Here is a 26,440-nt window from a genome sequence, read left to right as displayed (position 1 = left end):
ATACACAAAGGAGAGCTAGAAAATCATTGGACATACCTCTATTTGACCAATTTGGAAAACTTATAAGAAAAGGATAATTGTCTTGATAGGTACCACTTACCAAAGTTAAGAGCAGATAAGTAATTTAAACAAACATATAACCCCTATTGAAATAAAAAGTCATTAAAAGCTTCTCATCTAATAATCCCATCCCCATATGAATTTTATCAGTCTTTCAAAGAGGAGTTGACTACAATATACTCCTCAAATTATTTCACAAAATAGAAACAGAAAAAAATACATTGACCTATTGGTTTTATGAGACCACAGTTATTGTGATTCCCAATCCACAGAGAGACCCAAGAAAGAAAGGGAATTACAGGCAAATTTCTCTTATGAACATAGATGCAGAGATACTCAATAAAATACTTGCCAACCAAATCCAAGAACACATCAAAAAAAATCATCCACCATGATCAAATGGGGTTCAATCCAGAAATGCAAATGGTTCAATATACAAAAAGTAATAAATACAGAGCTCTAAGACAAAATTAATACTACCTCTAAATAAGTAACAATAAAATGCCTCCTAATGATATTTTTATAGGCATAGATTGATGCCTTCAGCCAGCATGAGAGAAGTTACATCTTGTAACAGATGAGAACAAATACAAAAGAGACAGAGAGAGTGAGGGGGTGGGGAGAGAAGGAACAAAGAGAAAGACACACACAGAGATCTTGGAACCCAGCTTTAAATGAGATATCTCCATCAAAAACCATCATTCAGATTTCACAGGACCTTGAGGAAAAGAAGGCTGAAGGAGAGAGAGAGAAACAGAGGGAATGTAGAACATCAGGAAAACATGGTCCTTTGAAACAACTAAACAAAGCTCATACAAATTCACAGAGACTAAAGTGGCAATCACTGTGCTTGCCCATAGGGGTCTGTACTCGGTCCTTTGTTTACATACTATAGTTTTCAGTTTAACACTTTTGTAGGACTGGTAAATATAAACAAGTGGGTCTCTCATTCTTTTTTTTTTAATTTTATTTTTTTCTTATCAGTTACATTTTATTAACTCTGTATCCCAGCCGTATCCTGCTCCCTCATTCCCTCCCAATCCCACCCTTCCTCCTTCATCTCCACCGTGCCCCTTTTCAAATCCACTGATACGGGAGGACCTCCTCCCCATTTATCCGATCCGTTTTATCAGGTATCTTCAGGACTGGCTGCAAAGCCCTCCTCTGTGGCCTAACAGTACTGCTCCTCCCTTGTGGGGTGGGGAGGTCAAAGAGCCAGTCATTGAGTTCCTGTTAGAAATAGTCCTTGTTCCCCTCACTATGGGAAACCAATTGGTTACTGAGCTACCCCAGGCTACATCTGAGCAGAGGTTCTAGGTTATAACCATACATGGTCCTTGGTTGAATGTCAGTCTCAGAAAGGATCTCTCATTCTTTTGCCTTCTCTTGGGGCTCTCATTTTTCTTGTTTGCTTGTCTTGTCCAACATCAATATGATGGATTTTTGTTTTATCTTTTTATATTGCATTTCGTTATGTTTTCTGTTTTGTCTTAGAATAAAAGCCTGTTCTTTTCTAACGAGAAACAGAAAGGGAGTGGTTCTAAATGGACAAAAAGTAGAAAGAGGAAAAAATGTATTCAGATTACATAGTATGAGAAAATAATCTGTTTCTCATAGATCTAGGCACACCTAAATTCAAAGATATTGGCAAATTAAATGAGACAAAGAGGCTAAGTGTGGACTCTGCAATAGATGAAATTAAAAAGTCAGGCTGAATGGCAATTTTCCGGTAATAAATATTATAGACCATCTGTATTTGTTGAAGGACTCCAATAGCCATGAAAATAACTGACAGAAAGGAGTGAAGGCAAAAAGAAAATTCAGCAAAGTATAGAAAGCCTATAAAATATGACAAAAATCTTGCCAAATTTGTATTCGACAGAAAACTAATAGGCAAAATACATGAAGAGCTAAAACTATATTAAAAACAAAGAAAAAATAATTCAATAAGTTAATTGACACTAGAAATTAACAGAAAAATTTCAAACTTGAAAAGTTTATAAATCTATAAATGTTTGAAAAATTCATCAACTATGTTGGTAATGCATATCCAAATTATGATGAGATTCCATTTCTTTCTTTTCATCTTTAATTCAGACATTTATTTCTATTACCCAACAGATCATTAATTTAGAGTTTTAAAAGCACAGCTGAGCACTGAGAGTTTTTGCCTTCAGATACTGGTAATAATTAGGATTCCCACACCCATAAATTCAAAAAATTGAAAGTCAAAAAAGAAATATCTATCTTTTACTATTTCATAAAAGTCTGCAAATATTTGATGATAACATCGGGTGATGACATTGAATCCTATCTGGCTCAAACACCAGAAGGCTAAGAAGACTTAAGGAGCTATTTTTTTGGCCAGGCCTATTTTCCTTTCATTCTAAGTAAGGCAGGAGTATATTTCCTCAACTATGTTCATAGCAGATTTATTTGTAATAGCCAGAATCTGGAAACAACCTAGATATACCTCAACCAAGGAATGGATACAGAAATTGTGGTACATTTACACAATGGAATACTACTCAGCAATTAAAAACAAAGAAATCATGAAATTTTCGGGCAAGGGGTGGGAACTAGAAAAGATCATCCTGAGTGAGGTATCCCAGAAGCAGAAAGACACACATGATATATAATCACTTATAAGTGAATATTAGCCATATAATATAGGATAAACATACTAAAATCTGCACACCCAAAGAAGCTAAGCAAGAAGGAAATTTCATATCCAGTATATATAAAGAACTAAAGAAGCTGAAAAGCAGCAAACCAAGTAATCCACTTAAAAAATGGGGAACAGAGCTAAACAGAGAATTCTCTGTAGAGGAATACCGAATGGCAGAGAAGCACTTAAAGAAATGCTCAACCTCATTAGCCATTAGGGAAATGCAAATCAAAACAACCCTGAGATTTCACCTTACACCCATCAGAATGGCCAAGATCAAAAACTCAAGTGACAACACATGCTGGAGAGGTTGTGGAGAAAGGGGAACCCTTCTCCACTGCTGGTGGGAATGTAAACTTGTACAACCACTCTGGAAATCAATCTGGCGCTTTCTCAGACAACTAGGAATAGCGCTTCCTCAAGATCCAGCCATACCACTACTGGGCATATATCCAAAAGAGGCTCAAGTACACAAAAAGGACATTTGCTCAACCATGTTTGTAGCAGCTTTATTTGTAATAGCCAGAAGCTGGAAACAACCCAGATGCCCCTCAATTGAAGAATGGATGCAGAAATTGTGGTACATCTACACAATGGAATATTACTCAGCAATGAAAAATAAGGAAATCATGAAAATTGCAGGTAAATGGTGGGATCTGGAAAGTATCATCCTGAGTGAGTTGACTCAGAAGCAAAAAGACACACATGGTATATACTCACTCATATAGACATACAACATAGGACAAACCCACTAAAACCTGTGCATCTAAAGAAACTAAGCAAGAGAGAGGACCCTAACTAAAACGTCCAATCCCCATCCAGAAAGGCAAAGAGGATGGACATCAGAAGAAGAAGAAAACAGGAAACAACCTAGGAACCTACCACAGAGGGCCTCTGAAAGCCTCTGCCCTTCAGACTATCAAAGCAGATGCTGAGCCTGATGGGCAACTGTTGGGCAGAGTGAACGGAATTTTAGGTAAGAACTGGGAAATAGTAAGAGCTGGAGAGGACAGGGTCTCCACAAGGAGAGCAACAGAACAAGAAAATTTGAACATAGGGAACTTCCCAGAGACTCATACTCCAACCAAGGACTATTCATGGAGATAACCTAGAACCCCTGCACAGATGTAGCCCAGGGCAGTTCAGAGTCCAATTGGGTTACATAGTAATGTGAAGAGGGACTGCCTCTGACATACTCTGATTGGCCTGCTCTTTGATCACCTCCCTCTGGGGGGGGGGCAGCCTTACCAGGCCACAGTAGAGGACAATACAGCCACTTTTGATGTGAACTGACATACTAAGATCAGAAAAGAGAGGAGAACCTCCCCTCATTTCTTGATCTTCAAGAATATAAACAATATCAAGTGCTAGCAAAGATATCAGGACAAACCCTGTTTATTACTGGTGAGAATGCAAATTAACCCACTCACAAGTACTCCTTCTCTATAATAGCGTAATTCCTAATATAGTCATTTTATCCAAGGACCATGCAGGGAGAGGACCTAAAACCCATGCTCAGATGTAGCTCATAGACTCAGTCTCCAAATGGATTCCCTAGTAAGGGGAGCAGGGGATGTCTCTGGGTACAGCCTTGCACAGAGGAAAACAATTCATCCAGTTCTGATGAGATCTATTATAGTCATTTTATATTTTTAATATGGTTCCAAATTCAAAATGAGACCAAAGATCCCACTAAAAAAGATCAGGTGCTGGTTTCACATGCACACTTTAAGACAATATAACTGATATAATAATGAATTCAGCTTAGGTACTAAACCTAAGAAGCATTTATCTCAGATTGCATGGATGAATGGATGATTTTGATTTTGAAAACCTATTAAAGTAATTCATCATGTTATCAAATTAAGAAGAAAAACAATTACATGAGAGAAAAACCTCACTGAATACAACTTAATGCATATCTACATTATCTACGACTGTTAACAATAGAAGGTCTTTAAATCAATAATATATATCTGACAAATCTGTCCACCATAAAATATGAAACAATGGTTATTAAACATATAATATAGGATAAACATAGTAAAATAAATACTCCTAAAGAAGCTAAACAACAAGGAAGACCATAGGGAAGATGTTCAATCCTCATTCAGAAGGACAAATGTGCTAGACGTCAGAAGCAGAAGACGGAGAACAAAACTGGAGTTTATCAAAGATGGCCTCTGAAAGAGTCTGTTGATTGAGGTATCCAAGCAGAGGATGAGACTCATAGCCAAACTTTGGGCAGAGTGCAGGGAATCTTAGGAAGGAAGGGGGAGATAGAAAGACCTGCAGGGGACAGGAGCTCCAAAAGGAGACCAACAGAGCCATAAAATCTGAGCCTTGGTAACCCTGCAGAGACTAATACCCCAACCAAGGACAATGCATGGAGAGGACCGAAAACTCCAGCTCAGATGTAGCCCATAGTCTTAGTCTCCAAATGGCTTCCCTAGTAAGTGGAGCAGGGACTGTCTCTGGCAGGAACTCAGTGGTAGGCTCTCTGATCACTGCCTCTTGAGGGATACAGCCTTGCCAAGGCACAGGACAATGAAACTAGTCCTGATGAGACCTGATAGGCTAGGGTCAGATGGAAGGTGCAGAGGACCTCCTCTATCAGTGGACTAGGGGAGGGGCAGAGAGGGAGGAGGGTCGGATTGGGAAGAGATGAGGGAGGAGGCCATAGCCAGGATACAAATTGAATAAATTGTAATAAATGATGATAATAAAAAAATTTAAAAAAATAAAAATAAAAGACAAGTCAGGGAAATAAAGGAAATAAAAATAGTAAAGGAAGAAGCTAGAAAACAGTCTTCATTTGAGAATGACAGAGTTCTATCTCTAAAGACTCCACTGGAACTAATGTAAGAGCTAATAAATACATTCAACAAAGTAGCAAGATACAAAATTAATGAACAAAATCCTTTATACTTGTTATATTCAAATAAAAATACATATAGAAAGAAATCAAGGCTTCACAACAGCAAACAAACAGCATATATATATATATATATATATATATATATATATATATATATATATATAATGTTTGCTGTTATATAAGTAATCGGGAACAATAAGCTATTACTGTAATTTTGATAAACAGACCTGAGGGACACATTAGGGAGTCCAGATAGAAGTTCACTTCCATTTGAAAGCCAGGAAGTTAGGAAGTTGGCGTTTCATATGAAAGGAGCTGTGGTAAGTGGGGTAATCCATGTGTATTGCAAAAAACACATGCTGACATGCTGTGCAAGCTTGAGGGCCTGAGTCCAAGTTCTCAGAACCTAAGCAAAGTGTAACCTGGAAGGTCTGCAAACCCAAGCCTGGGAAGACAGAGAAAACATTCCAAGATAACATGTTCTAATTGAAGTATTATTTTTCTTTTCTTGTAATCATATATGAAATTTCTTCATTGCAATTATTCATGTTAGATTGTAATTTTTCAAGTTAAATGATGTTATTATGTTCATACATTCGAACTTATATTATTGTTAGTTTGTGTTGTTTTCATAAAATGAATTAATTTTTTTCAATTAAATTTTTATTATACTGTAAAAAACAGTAAATGAAATAGCATCCTTCTTTCTGGAGTACTAATATTTTTTTTCTCAGAGAACACAATGTAGAATTTATAGGTTATGAGAAACTAGGATTTATGTTCCTGTATGACAAATACCGTCTCAATTACTCATGGCTTTGAGCATCCTCTGGCCAAGCCACTAATTGCCAACACATTCAAGAAATATTCTGGGAAGTGCTACTGTTATTTAGTTGACTACTTTTTAGGTCCCTACATAAATAACAAGTTGTGTCTAGGTATCAGAATGACACAATAACTCCAAAATAAGCACAAATGAAAATCACACAACCAGCAATTTCTGGACACAGCTGTAGCAGCCAGAGGAAGTAGAGGGATACAGTGTATCAGTGCACACTCTCAAACTGACAAGTCTTTGACAACTGTCTGGAATAAACAACTATCACGGCTTTATACAGAACAAGATAATCAAGCGGCACAATCCCGGGAGGATTAGAAAAATGTCAGATATTATGAAGAGAATTCCTAAATATACAGCAGCACAAATTGTGCCAATACTATTGTATTTGATGTTTCCTGGATATAGTCAATTTACCATGGAGTCTTCTATTTAAACAATTCTTGATCTCTGATAATTAATGAGAATAAATAAAATGGGCACAAATAGAAATTTAAAGTACTTTACATCTATGCACTACTGTTGTTCATTTTTTAAAAACGGTAAATGTATATTACTTAATATTTTATAATGAATAATTAAACAAATAATTGCAACTTATTAGAAACATAACACAAAATAAGTATTTAAAAGGTGTTTTTCATTGGTGAGACACCGTATTAAAAGTGTGTACACATAGGACAGACATTGATCGTTACAGAAAGTTCACGTTACTTTTGTGTTTTTTATTACTGTATTATTGCTAGCTGCTAGGGCTGTCAGTTAGCAAAGACCTAAAGTAATAACCTAGTTATTTTTGCATTGAAGCTAGGAAGACAGGTAAGAGATAATAAAGAAAATGAAGAGATAAACAGACAATGAGAACAAAGTAGGATATTATTTGTGTGCCTACTTTGATCAGGAGACATCAGGTGGACGGATTTATACCTAAGAGAAATAATGGTTGGGGTGGGGATGGGATATGTCGGTGGAGAGCTTCCCGCCTAGTGGAAAACAGCAGTGTGAAATCCCTAAAGTAGCTTTTCCCGGAGTCCACTGGTGATAGTGATCCTCACAGTGGTGGGAGTGGGGTAAAGAGGGATAAATAGGAAATCAGGGAGAACGAAGATGAAGGGAAGAACTGTCTAAACTACCCCAATAATCCCGAAGGCCTTTGGAAGATATAGGAACTTTTGGGATATTTGTGGAAAGCTGAATAGCTGTGACAGACTCTAAGTTATGTCCCATGATTGACTTCCATCTTAAGAAGAGTTTACTCTGGTGGCTTGCTTATGATAGACTACAGAGCAAGCTGGACACAAGGACAGATAGGAAGCCCTTGCAAAAGTCATAGTAACATTTTATCAGAAAGGTCTGAAAATAGGGACTGAGGTGCACACTGGAGGGCTTACTGGAGGGCCCAATGTAAAGGATATTTGGATCTTGAGTGCAGCAAAACTTCAAATCCAAGAAAGAACAAAGGGTGATCTATGTTGAAACAGAAAGCCTGGGAAAATATATATTTTATTTTTTAATTTTGTACTTTCATGATGCTTTCTTTTCTCACACTGTGATTTATTTCTTCTCACCATGAAAAACCATTTCTAATATGTAGTGAAGATACAAATCATTATAAACTTTCAGCAGATACCTTAGTGGAGCAGAACACTGCCCTGTTCCTGAAGCTAACAGCAGGATGCAGAACACATCATATATTGCATGTCTTCTATAAACACAATAAAACTTAAGAGAGTAAAGCTATTAAAAGAACAACATAGTGGAAAACAGTTTTTCAGAGATTAAAATTTTTAGAGCCAGGAGATTTTTCTCAAAGAACAGATTGCATTTTTGATTAGAGATGGGAGGAAATGTTCATTAAAATACTCATTTCAATAGTGATGACTTGAGAAACACATGGTGATCAAGCATTTGCTTGAGTGTATAACTATTTTTCTATACTTTATAGCAAGGCTTCTTTGAAATAAACAATTCTGTTGCCATTTATAACCAATTTCTGTTGAATTTTTTTATAAATTTATATTCAGCAATGAATAAATGAATGCAAGAAATAAAGGAAATATTTTGTGTACAAATGTGCTGATTCTTTAATTGACTAGAACACCATCCATTTATATGCACTGATTATTTTAAATGTCTTTGATGGGAGAGGAGGGTATATGCTTCACCTGAGACCTTTAAGTTATACGTTTTGTGTTCAGAATTTTAAATTTCTACTTTATTTTTTGTGTGGCGTGGTGATGCTCATGCCACAACACCAATGTGGCGCTCCAAGGCAAACTCTCCAGAGTTTGTTCTCTCCTGCCGCCTTGTGGTATCTCTGGGCTGTCAAGCTTGCCACCCAACACCTCTACCCTATTTACTAATCCACCTCATCAGCCTCACGTTTAGGCTTAGATTTTTCACCAAACATTACTTTATTTAGGGTTCTTAAGCACTGCTCAGTGTTGACATAGCACTCAGTAAGCTGGAACCTCCCATATCAATCAACAATCAAGAAAACGCCCTCAGAGACATACCCACAGGCAAATCTGATCCAGGCAGACTCCCATTTGAGATTCCATCTCACGACTCTGGAATGTGTTAACTTGACCTCTGGACATAGTTAGCAGAGAACATGAACGGGATAGTAGTACATGTTTTAGGTTCTTGTGAGATGAGGAGGGGAACTTTGGAGTAGATACAATCAAGGCACAATATTTAGATATAAAAAAAAACTTCAAGGACTAACTAAACCTGTTCTATATTTAAAAAAGAAAATAAATATGAAAGAAGAAGTAGTTAGTAAGACCTGGAGAATATAGGAGCTGCAGAATGAGAGCAATAGAACCAAAATATCTGGACTCAAGAGTCTTTTCTGAGACTGACACTCCAATCAAGGTACATTTGTGGATATAACCTAGAACCCCTGCTCAGATGTAGCCCATGGCAGCTCAGTATCCAAGTGGGTTTTCTAGTAAAGGGAAGAGGGACTGTCTCTGACATGAACTCACTGGCTGACTCTTGCTGACTCTTGGGAGGAGCAGCCTTGCCACACAGCCTTGCCACAGAGGAGGACATTGCAGCCAATCCAGATGAGACCTGATAAGCTAGGTTCAGATGGAAGGGGAGGAAGACCTCCTCTATCGGAGGTGGGACCTGGGGCATCAACCTGCATGCAATCAGACATGCTCTTCTCTGGGTCGAAAGCAGCTGACCCTGAGTGCAATGCTTAGCCTCGCATCCTGAGCATAACATTTTAGCTCCCATGCTTGGGGAGACTGTCCAGCTTCAATGGCTGTAAAGGCCTGAATGGTCATGGAGTTGGGCATGGGAGGAGATGAGGGAGGTAGGGTGGGATTGGGAAGAAATGAGGGAGGGGACTACAGCTGGGATGCAAGGCAAATAAAATGTAATTGATGTAAAAAAAAATAAAGTGCAGAAAAAGAAAATAAAAGGAAAATTATTCTATTGATGAATAATTTCACTTGTGAGTAGCTATTTGAATAGACTGGAATAAATTTCTTGAATAATTATCCGTGTTTCTAAATTCCTTCTTGTACGTGTTATAGAATTTTAATAATTAAAACTACCCTTAATGATCATGGATAAGTCAGAATACAAAGGAAGAAACTTGTATATTCACAGCATGGAATCCTATCTGGCAATCTTAACAAGAGGAGATCATGCCTTTTGCTAGATCACAGAGAATTTATAAGACATTGTGCTGGATGAGATAAGCCAGACATGCATCACAATCACTATGTGATCTGACATAAAAACATTAAAACAAATAGGCTGTATAAATTATAGCTGAAAAATAGAAATCAAGATGATGATTGAAATGTAGTTTCAATTATAGAAGATGCAAGTCTTATAGGACTTAGTGCATTCATTCATCTCATTCTATATTATGTAAAGTTTGTGTTACTTAATTATAATTTTAAGGAGGCCAAACTTATATACTCTGTTGCTCCTCCAGACTGAAAGAATCTTTTTTGGGAGGAGGGCTAGTTAAGACTCAGAAAAGCAGCAACAATAAAAAGAGTCAGAAAGTAAAAAGCAAACAAGTCTCAGGAAATCCCTGAAATAAAAAGATTCACAAGGCCCAAAGAAAGGTTATAACAATTAGAGTTAGAACAATTTGATGATAGTAATAGTTAGAGGTAGTCAAACTACCTTCAGTTATTGTAGTGAAATGCAAAGACTCGGTGTTTAGAGTGGCGATCTGTGCCAGAGTGGGGTTTTGTTGTTGTAGCTACCTTTGTGCCATTCATGTTACTGTAATTAATCCCTCACTCATACTTTTGCAAGTATGCCTAACACATTTGTTAGTTCATAAAATTGGAAGGATTGCTTTTCCTCACCTGTCTAAGTATGTGTGTGTGTGTGTGTGTGTGTGTGTGTGTGTGTGTATTGCATGCAAGTGTATGTTTATGTGTGTGAATGAGGTTTGAGGAAGATTTCAAGTGTCCTTCTCTATGACTATTAGTCTTATTCCACTGAGACACAGCCTTTTACTGAACTTTGAGCTAGGCTGCCTGTCATAAGCCCTAAAAATCCTTCTGTATCTCCCACTGCAATATGTTTATAGGTATGTGTGACCAAGCTAGGCTTTCTTAGATGGTTCTAGAAATTGGAAAACAGAGCCCCATGCTTGTGCAGTAAATGCTCTTAACATTGGGAATATTCCCAGCCTCTATAATTATTAAGTTTATTAGTCATCAGTTTTATACAGAATGAGGTATTTGTATAAAACTGAGGAGGAAAAATCAAACAAGATACCATGCTCAGTCTTTCTTCCTCTCTTAATTTCTCCCTCCATTCTTTTCCAATAATTGTAAAGATTAATCTTTTTTTCAATTTCAGTTTATATACTTTACATCCCTAAGGTACCCCTTCCCTCCTCTCCTCCCAGTTCCCCACTTCCTCTCTTTTCCCCATCTCCATTCTCTTTTCCCCAGAAAAGGGGAGGCCCCTTCCCCCATATTAACTTTCCCCAGCACATCAAGTCACATTAGGACAGAGCATATCCTCATCCTCTGAGGACAGGCAAGGCAGCCCTGCCAGGGGAAAGTGATGCAAACTCAGGCAATAGAGTCCTTGTTATAAATAGCAACCCCCTCCACTTGCCAGTTTCCCCATATGAAGACCAAACCACCCATAATCCACATGTATGTAGGGGGCCAAGGTCCAGATCATGCATGCTCCTTAGTTGTTGTCTCAGTCTCAGTCTCTGAAAGCCCTCATGGAACTGGTTTAGTTGCTCACTGTTGGTCTTCTTGTGAGGCTTCTGTCTCTTCCGGGTCCTTCCATCTTTCTCCCAACAGTTCCACAGAACCCCAGGATATTTGCCACATGCTTGGATGCAAGTCCCAGAATCTGTCCACTGTTGGCTGGAGCCTCCCAGATGACAGTCAAGTTAGACTCCTGTCTAAGGCATAGCAGGGTATCATTATTAGTGTCAGGGAGAGGCTCTCTATCATGGGGTAGGTGTCAGGTTGGCCTAAACATTGGATACATTCCCTCAATCCTTGTTCCCTATTTATCCCTGCACTTGTTGTAGGCAGGGTAATTTTTGAATGACAGGTTTTGTCCGTGGGTTGTTGTTCCTCTGCTTCCACTAGTCCTGTCTAGCTGGAGCCACAGCCATTATTCTCTCAGGAGCCTACATTGTTGTGGCCTCCAGCCTGATAAGGAGATGTCCCCCTCATTTTTCCTTCTTCTTCCCGACTCTCTCACTTCTGACCCTCTGATTCCTACCCTTGCTTCCCTCCCCATTCCATCTTCTGCCCAGTTCCCTCTCTTCATTTACTTCTGTTGTCTACTCTATTTCCTCTTCTGAGTGGCATTCCAGCACCATCACTCAGGCTCTCCTTGGAACTTAGCTTCTTTAGGTCTGTGGATTGTAGCATGGGTATTCTGTACTATCGGTCTAATGTTTGCCTAAAAGTGAGTACATACCATGTACTTCTTTCTGGATCTGGGTTACCTCACTTACTATGATCTTTTTCTAGTTCTGTTCATTTGCCTGCAAATTTCATGATTTCTTTGTATAAATTAAACATCAACAAATCAAATAATCTAGTTAAATGGAGTACAGAACTAAACCAAGAACTCACAATAGGGGAATCTCGAAGAGCTGAGAAGTGCTTAATGAATATCCTTAACCATTAGAGAACGGCTAATCAAAATGACTCTAAAATTCCATCTTACACCAATCAGAATGGCTAAGATCAAAAACTCAAGTGACAGCACATGCTGGAGAAAATGCAGAGAAAGGGGAACCCTCCTCCACTGCTTATGGGAGTGAAAACTTGTACAACTTCTCTGGAAATCCAACTGGTGCTTTCTCAGAAAATTGGGAATACTTGTACCTCAAGACCCAGCTATACCACTTCTGGGTATACACCCAAATGATGCTCCACCATACAATAAGGACATTTGCTCAACTAAGTTCAGAGTGGCTTTATTATTAATAAGCAGAAACTGAAAAAAAACCCTAGATTCCTCAACCAAAAAAATGGATACAGAAATTGTGGTACATTTACACAATGGAATACTCTACAGCTATTAAAAATGAAGATTAATCTTAACAAGCAGTAAATCTGAGCTATAGCCCCACCTCTCTGTTATATTCTTTCATCTAAAGAGGGAGGTAAGAAACCTCTAAAGATAAAAATTAAATTTGAGATATTATGTGTGGTGTTGATAGACTACAGAATCATCCTCATTATACATCTAATTTGCATGTACACCCACATAGTCAGGACCCACCTGAATTGACAGTGTATAAACTTGAGTTTTGAAAGTCTAATCTCAACCAGCCTCAGGCTCTGGCTGACTCACAGACCACAGCAGAGGACAGAACATATAACAAACTCATAAGACAGTTTCTCAGTAAGGAAGAAGAGCAAAATTTTCCCTACTTTCTAGACCTCAGGGAGATAGACCACAGTTAGACTTAACCTGAGCCTTCAGGCGTGAGGAATCATTTCTGCCTCAGCTTTCAATACTGCACCAGCTTCTACTAGTGTTTTCTGCCTTCCAAAACCCATTGGTTCTGAAACATTCTCTCTATCTATACTTGATCCAGAAAAATCTGCTCTCAGTTGATGTCCAGAAGATGACAATGAATCTTGGAGTTTGACATAAGCTACTGTCTATAGGTCAGGTTCGCAATATCAAAAGTTCAGACTTTTTTTTTTTTTTTTCTGATTGTGTTGTCAATCCAAAATAGTTAGACTCCATCATGTTCTGGTTACTGCTCTGTTTATCTTATGCTTTCTGCCTACTTCATAACTGGAAATGACAAAACAAAAACTTGGTTAGAAATAGCAGAAAAGACTGTTTCAGTGTCAAGTTCAAGTGTGTGTACTTTAAGTTCAGCAAAATGTACACAATAAATACATGTTTTAATAAGTCAATAATGTTTTGATGCAACTAAATTCAAATAAAACAAAAACAGAAGTAAAGCGCTTAAGAGTATACCCATGCACTTTTGGAAATCAGAAGCTCTTTGGGAAAAAATGTTGTTTTTAGCCTTTTGACATTTCATGAGGAATAGATTATGAGTACACCCTACCGAGAGCAGGAGAGATGCAATGCTGAGTCCAGATCCAAACCTGACTTCTGTTGCCTCTGCTAACTGCTCCTATAGCACTGCAAAGCTGAACTCTTTCGAACATTTTTCCTCTGGGGCTTCATTCACTTGTTCCTGAAGGTTCGTATCGTTGAGTTATTATGTGGATGTAGAGCTCTGTGTCCTGTAACTGCCCACTGTGCCTGTCTATGGGTTCCTGATATTCCTTAGTTACTGTCTAGGACAGAAGCAAATACCCTCTAAAAGAAAAAGTTATGCTGAAAATTTTCACCAGAAAAAATCTTATGTAAGAAGTGGGAAATAGTAGGTTATGGAGAGGACAGGAACCCCACAAGGAGAGCAACAGAACCAAAAGATTTGAACACAGGGTTCTTCCCAGAGACCCATACTCCAACCAAGTACCAGACATGGAGATAACCTAGAACCCCTGTGCAGATGTAGCCCATGGCAGTTTAGTGTCCAAGTGGATTACATAGTAATGGGAAGAGGGACTTCCTCTGACATAATCTGATTGGCCTGCTCTTTGATCACCTCCCCCTGAGGGGAGAGCAGTCTTACCAGGTCACAGAAGATGACAAAGCAGCCACTCCGGATGTGATCTGATAGACTAAGATCAGAATGAAGGAGAGGAGGACCTCCCCTATCAGTGGACTTGGGGAGGGGCATGCATAAAGAAGGGGGAGGGAGTATGGGATTGGGAGGGGAGGAGAGAGGGGCTTATGGGGGATACAAAGTGAATAAAGTGTAAAAAAATGCAGAATAATTTAAATGTTAATGACTTTACTGTGACTGAACTCAGTTGCTAGAAGGAATTTACATATTCAATATGAGGGTAGCTTTAGAACTCTACATCAATGGGCACTGAATGACAATAATTAGCACGTGGAATGTTTTTTAAGTAATGTAAAATTTATTTCTAAAATTGTAAGACCCCGATGATGCACCAGCCATAAAAATAAAGACAGCCACACCTTTTAGTATTTTAAAGCTTAGGCCTTAGTTGGGCAGACTCAACTAGCTCATCAAACGTAATCCAACCACCTAGCTCCAACCCACCACAAAAGCTAGCTATACCTTCCAGGCCCATAGTCATGTCTGTCTCCTCTTGTGTATCCTGGCAAAAAGGCCCTCCTCATTCTTTTTCCTAGAGTCCTTTTCTCCATACCAGGAAGTACCACATTGCACTTCCTGTCTGGGTATTGGCAAAGTTTTATTACAGCCAATCAGAGAAGACCTTAGGTAGGTGAAAGATACAGACACTCCTTCACACAGTGTGCCACAAGATCTCTTCCTTTTAGTCCAATAAATGGCTTTTTCTCTAACATCAATGAGCTATATACAATAAAAACAATTATGAAAACCATCCTATAAGAATTACATTCATAATGTCCAGTCTATTTGTATTTGGTAACCTTGGAGAAAGTATTCCACTATTTATATATTTCGGTGATTCCAAAGTTCTGTACCTAAATCACTTTCTTATTACCATCTAAGCCTCTATATCCTCTGTCACAATTGGCAATTCCCAACCTTAAGGAAAGTTTTTTTGCTCAGTGGCCAGTTTTGTCACTATGGGAGAAAACTCCAGGTGGAGGTTCCTCAGCGCCCATTGTCTTCTTCAGAGAAGCAGAATGCAGTTGCTGCCAGGGCTGATATGTCTCTCTGTCAGAAGAGCCTCTTCTTACACCATCTTAAATGCCGTAGTGTGCAGGTGTCCGAAGTTTGCATAACCACTTGTATAGCTTAAGTTTATTTAAATAGACAAATTTTGTTCATTTATAGCTATTAACTTTCTATTTAACTTAGAAAATATATCCAGGAAGCTAAAAAAGTTTATTTCCATATTTATCTAAACAAGTCCCTAATATAACTATAAGTTAATTGATTACTAACCTGCATTCCTTAACTATCCTTAACAGTTTAAGACAGTAGCTTTCAAGAGACTCAGAATTTACATTTCATTTTCAAGTGAGTTACATATTCATAACTATCTTTTTTTATTTTTATTATTAGTTACATTTTATTAACTCTGTATCCCAGCTGTATCCTGCTCCTTCATCCCCTCCCAATCCCACCCTCCCTCCCTCATATCTTCCCTGCCCCTTTCCAGGTTCATTGATGGGGGAGGACCTCCTCCCCTTTCATCTGACCCTGTTTTATCAGGTATCTTCAGGACTGCCTGCAAAGTCCTCCTCTGTGGCCTAGCAAGACTGCTCCTCCCTTGGGGGGTTTGGAGGTCAAAGAGCTATATTAAAGAAAAGTTGAATCAATATACAGTGTGTTAAAAGAATTATAAGAATTATAAATTTAAATTTCTGTCATCATATAACAATCTGTATCAATTTAAAACATTTAAGACTTATAATAATCTACTCTATTCTTCCCCTTTTATAGATATATAATAATCCACCTTGTTTTGTCCTTATTTGTTATTATTATCATGCCTTATTCCTCCCTCCTTTTTATATTTTATTCATTTCCTAACATGGAGATCTCTCTCTCTCTCTCTCTCTCTCTCTCTCTCTCTCTCTCTCTTTCCTTATTTCCTAGTGCCAATCATCCTGGCAAACCTATATGAAACAAAATATGGGTTATAAATAACGCACGATCTCTGTTTTGAATTACCTATTGTAGTTGTATAAATAACAAAGTTAATTCTGGATCATCTGAAATAAATTCAGCAGTTTCCATATGCAAAACAACTGTTCAATCTCTGGTTATCTCTGCCACATATGACCTTAATCTTCCCATGTGACTCTCAGGTCCTATACATTTAATTGATTTTAGATTTTGTTTTACTTAAGATAATTTCCCAATTCCTAGGAGCTGTGTAGACATATTTTGATGCGGCCAAGCTGGATTTCAAAATCCTGTTACATACGCTCCAGTATCCATTAAGCCTTCAACCTCAACTCCATCTAATTGTAATTTTAATTTTGTTCTCTTATCATTTATAATAGTTTTTCCAAAATTTCTGTGTTTCGGTATTTTTCTTTCCACAGTTGCTAATAAGTTATTATCACTACTAGGGAAAAACAAAACAAAACAAAACAAAACAAAACAAAACAGTGTTGAAACAAAAATCAAGCAAAGAAATAAAAAAAAAAATTCTAAGTCCTGAGTCAAGTTGTGTTATCTCAGGCCATAGAAGCAAAGCCTGTCTCTCCTGGGAACTTGCTCCATTGCATTGGTGGGCCCTTAGCAGAAAGAGCTGACAACCATCTCTCAGCCACAGAGCTCTGAGTTCCAGCTGCCATCATCTTTTTTTTTTGTTTGTTTGTTTGTTTTTTAATCGGGAAGGGCCTTTTTCCTTCCCCTATTTTCACTGCTTGTAATTTAGTATTCTATCTCTCAGTTCTCTCCTTACCGAAGTCTGCTTTATTCTGAACATTCTTTGAGAAGGTGCAAAAGACTGTGATCATTACTTAACATATTGTAGCTAGCTCCATGACAACAACTAAAATGAAACCTTATAGGGGCTAAGTGTCTTCTGCTATAGTGTTTTCTGTTTTTAACACGGAAACTATTTGTTTTAATCTTGCTAATTCTCTTCTTTCTTTGGAGACTTTACTTTTTTTATGCACATTTACAGAGTATTTTTTGCTGATTTCCCTTTCTCGCTCCTTCCTGTGGAGACTTGATTATACATACTTGAAGAACATTTTTAATTATTTCCCTTTCTCTCTCTTTCCTTCAGAGACTTAACTCTTTAAATTCAAACTCAGTATTTCTTTCTGTGACTGCCCATATTCAGTTTTTTAGCATCTATGTAACTTTCAAAATATTTCCATCTATTTCTCCTTCTCTTTGCTTCGGAGACTTCAACTTATAATTTAGACTAAGCATTTCTTTCTAGGACTGTCTATATTCTGTTTCTTTTCTTTCTTCAGCGTGTAGGAACATTCCATGCATCTCTATTTTTCTTTTTTCTCCTTCAGAGATTTCCCTTACTTCTCTTTCACCACTTCCAAACACCATCTGTATTTAATTTTCCCTAAACTCTTGTTTTCTGGGGATTGCAGTTTCACACATATATTACTGGTTTCATATTTCAGCTCTGGGAAGGTAGTGAGCCCAGGCAATAGCAGCAGCTTCTCAGGCAGGCAGGCGATGGCAGAGAGAGAGCCTCAGGGCAGGAGCTTCTCTAGACCTGCCATCTCCTCCACTTCTTCATGTTCCGGCTTCTGCTCCCATTGGCAGCTGTTAGTATGAGCTGACTTTCCCCTCGCTCCAACTGAAGTAACCAATCTAGGGTGGCACTTCCACAGGCCATGAACAAGGAGCACTCATTGGCTTCCCTGAGTCATTTGTCTAGAGCTAATCTAGGGCCCTAACATTGGGTCTTGTAACCCACTTTTGTAAGTCAATTGTTTTAAGACCCTGGAGACCTGCCAGCCACAAAAGTAAAGACAGCATGGCCTTTTAATATTTTAAAGCTTAGACCTTAGCTGGGCAATCAACTAGCTCATCTTACTTGAACCAACCCTTTAGCTCTTTCCCACCATGTGGCTAGCAGTACCTTCCAGGCCCATAGTCATATGTGTCTCTTCTCATGTCTCTTGATGAAACGAACCTTCTCTTTCTTCTTCCCAGAGTCTCTTTCTCTCTACCAGGAAGTCCTGCCTTCCACTTCCTGCCTGAATATTGGCCATCAGCTTTTCATTAAAGCCAACTGGAGAATGCCTGAGGTAGGTGAGGAGGAACAGAGACACACCTTCATACAGTATACCCCTACATAAAACACATAAGCTTTGTGAATCCTGGTACAGATGTAAGTATGAAATGATGAAACATGCAGTTGATGTCATTAACCTAAGAGATTTAAGACTCAAATACGACAGTAAAGCAATGTAAAATCAAAGCAGACATAAAAAATACCTGCATAAAAACATAGATAATTTGGCTAGAATAACTTGTAGTAAAAGGAAAAGAAATAATAATAGGAAATGAAATACTTTTCTCTATTACTTTCTATCAAAAGGGGGGTAACTGAAATTGCTGTATGCTTTGGGCAGGATCCTGAAAATGAGACAGTGAGTGAAGCAGATGTTGCCATAACAGAAATGATGACGTAGGTTTTAACTTTTCTCTAAACTACCTATTACTGTTCTTCTATTATTAACATGTTTTATGTAGAACCTCCTTCAATTTCTTCTTACTTGAAAGTAGTTTTCTAAAGAATAGTACACCTTCAGAATATTTACAGACTTTAATCTCAAGGTAGGACAGGGTTTGTGGTTAGTAGTGCTAGCGTCTTGAAGGATCAAACAGCAAGGTACCCACAGGATAGATCTCCTATGATGATAGTGCTGATCTATGTTAAAAACACAAACTTCCCCATTTCTGCTGTAAATAGATTCTAAATGTAAAACTTTGTCCTTTGCTATGTTTGCTTTATCATGCAGAGTTGGATTGCTGTTTAGGAAAGATTAGGAGGTGGGGCCTTATTGAAGGAGGTTCATTGTGAGGGATGAGTCTTTCTTTCTTTCTGCCTCTGATTGTGAATCTGATGTAAGCTCTCAGCTGCTGCTCCAGGTCATGTCAGCTGCTCTGCCTTCCTCGTGATGGAAATGTACTAACCCCCTGAATCTGTAAGCAAGCCACTAATTAAGTCCTTTTTTGCCTTAGTTATGGCGTTTCTTCACGGCAATAGAACAGTAACTATGATAGTCAAGAATAAAGAAAATAATGATGATGAATGTGAGTGCTTAGCATTTTTGTTAAGTGTTTTGCTCTTTATTTTACTATTTTAATGAAAAGAAAGAATCACAAGTCACAATGTCAATGGACAATAATGCCAGGCAACAGCAGGTGTGTATGTTTGCTTGGTTAGTATATTATCTGTTGGTTTCTTGCATGCTACCCTTGTCCATTCTTTCAAACACAGTATAAAACCTTCAGGTAGTTTGGATTTAAGAAATTGAATTCATTTTTTTCTGTATATTTTCATTTTTTGAGTATCAACTAATAAACAGAAATGCATTGAATTTTTTTGATTCTCAGTTGTGATGATTTTTCTTTTCTTTGAGTCTCTTCCCTTTGAGGATCTTTATTGTTGAGCTCATGTGAGGCTGCTTACCTGATAAATGGTTGTAAATACATTTACACAGAATTATTCTAGTAATAAAGAACATTTCCAAAAAAAAAATATCCTGTGCTCTGAATAGTGACATACTGAGCTCTGTAAAATGGCATACTGGGCTCCTGACCTTCATGCTGTCTTTTGTATATTTGTGTAATTGACATTGAGCAACTTACTTAGCCCTTCTAAAAGCTTTCTTTCAAAAAAGAACTGAGCTTTGCTATATTGCTAATATCAGACATAAATTCTTTTTAACAAAAATACTCTTTTATTATGTCACGTTTGTGAGAAGAATTTATTTTTCAATAAAAATAATAAATACATTAATAAATAAATCTCTGGAAAAACCTTCAGAGTTTCTGGTTTGCCTTATGTTGGTATAATCCAGTAATATCTGTAATAATTTATACATACTTTCACTAATTTGAAGGTTTTTTTTACAAGTTTTATATGGAACTCAGTAGCACTAGCTTTTAATGTCTTTGAGTATTTTTCATTTTAGATAATTTCCATGCCTATATATATATATATATTAAATTGAATATATACATATTCAATTTAAATGAGACACAACCTACTTTTGGTTTTAGTTTATTTTGTAATTTCACATACATTCTGAACATCCTTTGAGGCTATAATTATCCACATTCATTACATTTTTAGTGACTTTTATTAGTCCTTGTGTGGATGTCTCAACATTTATATGAATTTATTTCCAAAGTGACTCTATCCCAGAGAAGATTTATTACTCCTCTGTAGAAATACAGAACTAAGGATGTTTATTAAAATATGTCAATAAAAGTTGGAGGAATTTATCATCTTTAATTGTGGGGAGACTGGTGACTTGCAGGTTCACTGCTTATTTGTAGTACATGAATTACTTCATGAATCACTTGTTTGTATTATTAGAGAACTTCAGAAATGTTTTCTTGATTTATTTCTTTTATCATTTTGGGTGTTTAAGTGTCTTGGCTTCAGGTACATCTGTACACCATGTGTATGCCTGATGCCCACTGAACTGGAGTTTCCGGTGGTTGTGAACGTTGACGCAGATGCTGAGAATCAAATCAGGGTCTTCTACAAGGGCAACACGTGCTATTAGCCAGTGATCCAACTCTCTAGCCTCCAAATATGAATATTTTAATGAAATTATTGTAATAATTTCTCACATTTTTGTGTTGTATTTTTATGTGATTTAAAAATTTGCATGGCCAGGTGGTGGAGCACACCTTTAATCCCAGCGCTTGGGAGTCAAAAGCAGGCTACATTACAGAATGAGCTCCAGGACAGACAGGACTGCACGTATAGAAGTTCTGCTTGAATAAAAAAGCAAACAAATGAAAAAAAAAAATCAAAGATTGCATAAATTTCAGTTTCTATCATTGGAAGAGTACATTAACTACATGAATGTTTATATTTCATTCCAACAATGAAGGATTTTTACAATAAATCTATACTGTGTGAAATTTATTTAATGATATTGTTATTATTTCTCAAAATTAATTTTCAAACATTATACTATTTCATTAATAACCCAAGCTACAGAGGAAGGCTTATGATACATAGTTGCATATACTTGGGTTTAGTTTTAGGTTTTGATGTTCTTTCACTTTTGTCAGTGTTATTTTTTTTCTTTAGTTTTTGTAGACTTTTTGGTTATTTGTTTAAAAATTTCTCTATATACTGATGAAAACTCTTTTCACAGAAAACTTAAAAGTAATCAATTTAAAAAAAATTCTATTTCGGTGTCATCCACCCAAAGAGCATCAGACCCGTCCGATACCTTTTTCTCAGAGGCGGGACCTGGGGCATCAACCCGCATGCAATCAGACATGCTCGGTCGAAAGCTGCTGACCCTGAGTGCAGTGCTTAGCCTCGCATCCTGAGCGTATCATTTTAGCTTTTTATGGTATCCAACCATGCTTGGGGAGAATGTCCTGCTTCAATGGCTGTAAAGGCCTGAATGATCATGGCTGCATCACACTGTTGTGAGACTCTAATCTTGCATATATACCACAGGCAAACCAAGGAGACCAACACCAGAAGGCCTGCTAACGCTCCCATGCCCGCCCATTCCTTCAGATGATTCATGGCTGCAGCAATCCATGTTGATAATCCTGTGGCTAGTCCTGCGTCCACTCTGGTAGAATTTACTGTGACAATGGCCACTCTCAGCTGTTCCATCGTAGTATCGAATTCTCCAGTCCAATTACCTAAAATATAGCTCGACAATTGTTTAGACAGATTTGCAGCACAGGGAAAATTCTCATGTTGTATGCTAGTGACACAAAGTCCAGCATCGGTACAAAGTCCCAATTTATTTCTAATATCAGAAATCAGACCTCTACTCTTGCCTGATGCATCTAAAACAAAAAGGAGAAACTGTAGAGAGCTGCGGAATGCTATGCCTTGAAGATGGAGCTGGTTTCTGCCTTCCACGTTCCCGATGGTGAGTGCTCTCTGTCACGAACAATTCCACATTTGGCTAAGGCCGAGGATCTGGCTTGCTTCCATGTATGTGGACCTATCTGCATTGCCCACGTGGCACGCCTGGGTTGGCTACCTAGAGGCTATTTAAGCTGTGGGCTGGCTTTCCCCAGGGTCCGAGGATTGTTCAAGGTTCCTGAATAAACTGCATTGAAAAAAAAAATTCTATTGGATTTTTACTGACATGCAATCGTTCTTTGGTTTAGGTTTGGAGAAGTATACACATTCACTCCATCTTTGTAGACATTTCTCAGTATCTCATGGTAATATTACACACAAGAAAATGTAGAATCAAATCATTGTAAGACAATTATTTAAAAACTGTGGCTATCTCTATGATCCAAACTGTGCTTCAATCTTACCTCAACAGTCCCGGAAAGTACTTTTGAGAGCAATCCTGGTCTTGACCAGAGGAGACAAAGATATACAGAAGATGTGAGCCACTGTGTACACACGCAGGTGCGTTTGTATGGATCTTTAGTCCAAATAGTTCTGCCTTTCTTGGCTTAATATTTTCTGCTGCTTTCCTATTTGACTGGTGCAAGGTGCTCATGATTTGTGGATGAAAGTGTGGACTAAGGAAAACTAGGCATGTACCACAGAACTTTACAATTAACTGATAATGCACTGTTATTTTTGTTCTCTTTAAGGCAGTGACTAAGAAAGCCATTTCAAAATATGCTCATGCTAAACTCTGGCAAGACAAATGAAAGGAATAAGTACATTGATGTCTTTCCTTATCATAATAAGTTAGTAATGGAGAGATGCTACAGCAGTTAAAAGCACTTGCAGAGGGTACCAATTCGCTTTCCAACACCTACATCAGGCAACTCAAAACTGCATGTAACTCCAGTTCCAGGGAGATTTGATGCAGTCTTGTGGCCTCCTCAAGCCTTGTATTTACATGCACACACTCACACAGAGACATATAAGAGACATATATATATATATATATATATATATATATATATATAATTACAAATATATTAATAATTTTAAAATCACAGTAAGCAAAAGTTTAAAACATAGTTGAAGAGAGCAAAATATAAAATGAATCCATAAATGCCTCTTCTTAGATTGGTGTCTAGTAGTTTATTGGCTCATAACAGCTTATCAAAAAAAATGAGGGGGTTAAGTAATTAACAATTTTCATATAGGTCATTAGAAGGAGATGTCCATCAGAACTCATTTTTGATCTTAGTTTCTGTTGTTATACTTCGCTTAAGTAGACCTATACACACTGCCAGTTACATCTGTACATTCATGCCTTCCATTCTCTATTCAGTACATGAAATGATCGGTGGGAAGTTGGTTCTATTGCAGAGAAAATAAGTTGGTAATGAAGAGAGTTAAGAGACACTAAGTATCGTTATGTAAAAGCAGCTGAAGAGAATAAGAACTTTCTTTTTTGTTTTCCCTTGGAGGAGAATGAATAAGAGAACTGTGTGAAAATATTTGAAGTATTGTCATGTGGCTATATGGCCCCAAGGATGCAAACTAGGCCAATTTTCTGGGAGAGTATAGGGACTTTAATATCATCATAAAATGAGAGAAAAAGCTAGAACTATTTGAACATGAGGCAAGTACTCTCAGAAAGTAATTTGTAGCTGTCACTAGAACAATTCAAGTGTAGGCAGGGGACTGCCACTTTAGCAGGGAAATTGTAGAGGAGATTCCAGCAGAAGAAAAAAAGTTGAATGGGATTACGGTTAACTTTTGCATTCTATGCCAGAGAGTCTGTAATTTTATTGCCTAGGGACTATAAGAGAATTCAAAATTGTGTGAATTAAAATGGAGTTTTTATATGGAAACAAAAACTCTAGTTTCATGAGGGAAAGAAAAGGAATATAATGGTTGCACTGGGATTTTTTTTAAGCAACATCAAAATAATTGAATGAATTTGAATCTGTAGGATAAATTGAAGCAAAACGGGAAAAGAGAGTTATGAAATAATAAACTAGTATAAGAATGTTTTTATGTTTTCACAAGTGTAAGAGTTATGTGTGAAGAAACATACTAATTATATGACACTGAAGATTTTAGAAAAGGAGATTATAATCATTATACTCAACAAAGGAATTTCTGGTACATTTTACAATACGTTACCTCATAGAGAATAATGTCCCATGTTTGTGTAAATTTAGTTATTAAAATCATAACAAAGAGATAAACATGCCAGGTTAAATTATGTACATAGTATTCACAAAGCCTTGGGTCTGAGCCTTAGTGCACACACACGCATACACACACACACACACACACACACAGAAATATAGAGTGAGGAGACAGAGGGAGAAAAAGGGAGAAGGGAGATGGAGGGAGGAGAAAGAGAATTATAAAGTCAGAATAAATAGATGCTAGCCTTGTCTTCTGTGGATTCACATGTTATGAGAAGTCATTTAACACGGCACAGCTAATTTCCTAACTGCAGCACTAAAGCTTCTCTTGTGCAAACCTGTTTTTGCTATCTTCCCCTAAGACATTTCTATCTTTGCTTTATATGCAGCATCAACGATAACCATTATATTATCTCAAAGCCCAGGATGCCCAGAAGTCCACTGCACTTTATATCATCTTGACTTGGAAATCTTTGAACTCCATTAGTTATTCTAAGGAAAGCTGTTTTTAAACTTGAAAGTAACTCAAGCTCATTTGCAGTATCCTTGGGGAACCACATGTGAAAGACATTCAGGTAAAGTACAATACTTAAAGACGGGACTCAAAAACAGTGTTTTCACACAATATGACCTCTAAATGTCATGTTTTCAACACTACCTTTTATCACAGTTGGAGAGAGAAAGAAGAGAATGAAAATAACATCAGCAGCAAATCGAGTACAGTCAGATTCTAAGCAATACTAAGATTCACACAGAATATCAAAGTACTGCAAGGAGATGGGCAGAAGGAAAGGGGGCAGGAGAAAGAGAAGGGTATTTGAGTAAGTATCAAAGTACATGATACTGAAGGAAAATTTCTCTGTAAAATCTTTAACTGTGTCCAATGAGTACATTCCAAACTACTCACTGAGGCCTGGTCCAGGAATTCACATCGACTCTCAGAGATGTTGTTAGCCTGGGCGGCAGTTTTCAGAACACACAGCCATGTTACATTTTAGTATTTTAACAGTGAAATTTCAAAAATTTCACCCTGACAGATGCATGAAATGTAATTATTTCAAAGCCCAAAACAGACACTTTGCTTTTCTCTATCTTTTTTCCTTATTCTACCTTTCAATTTGTCGTTGGCATTTTGTTTTTATAAGAAGAGATTCAAAGATTTTTAAATCCGGTTAGATTCCATCAATGGGATAATGGGATACATACATATATATATATATATATATATATATATATATATATATATTCAATTCGTGGTCAATTAGATGCTTTTAGGAAACAAACATTTGGATATATTTCTGAGAAACTATCTAGAGTAGGCTGGAAGAGCTAAAGATATGCACCCTAAATGTGGGAAGCACTGTGCCATGGCTAGGGTCCTGGATGTGTTTAAAGAAGAGAGCAAATTGAATTATCAGTGACAACATTCATTGCTGTGTGCTTCCTAACTGCAGAGATAACATAATCACTTATCTTATGTTCCTGCTAAAATGTCTTTACAACTGTAATGCTCTAGACATCTCTTTTCATAAGCTGATTTTTTCCAACTATGCTTTAAAACCACAAGAGAAGCATAACAGGCCGTCAGGTGGTTGTAGCACATGCTTTTAATCCCAGAGCTTAGCAGCAGGCAGATCTTTGTGAGTTCGTGGCCAACCTGGTGTACAGAGCTAGTTTCAGGACAGCCAGGGACACACACACACACACACCACACCACACCACACCATACAC

The sequence above is a fragment of the Meriones unguiculatus genome, chromosome 8 (genome assembly GCF_030254825.1).
Source record: "Meriones unguiculatus strain TT.TT164.6M chromosome 8, Bangor_MerUng_6.1, whole genome shotgun sequence".
NCBI lineage: Eukaryota > Metazoa > Chordata > Mammalia > Rodentia > Muridae > Meriones > Meriones unguiculatus.
The sequence above is the reverse complement of the archived record's forward strand: the minus strand, read 5'-3'. Positions refer to the sequence as shown.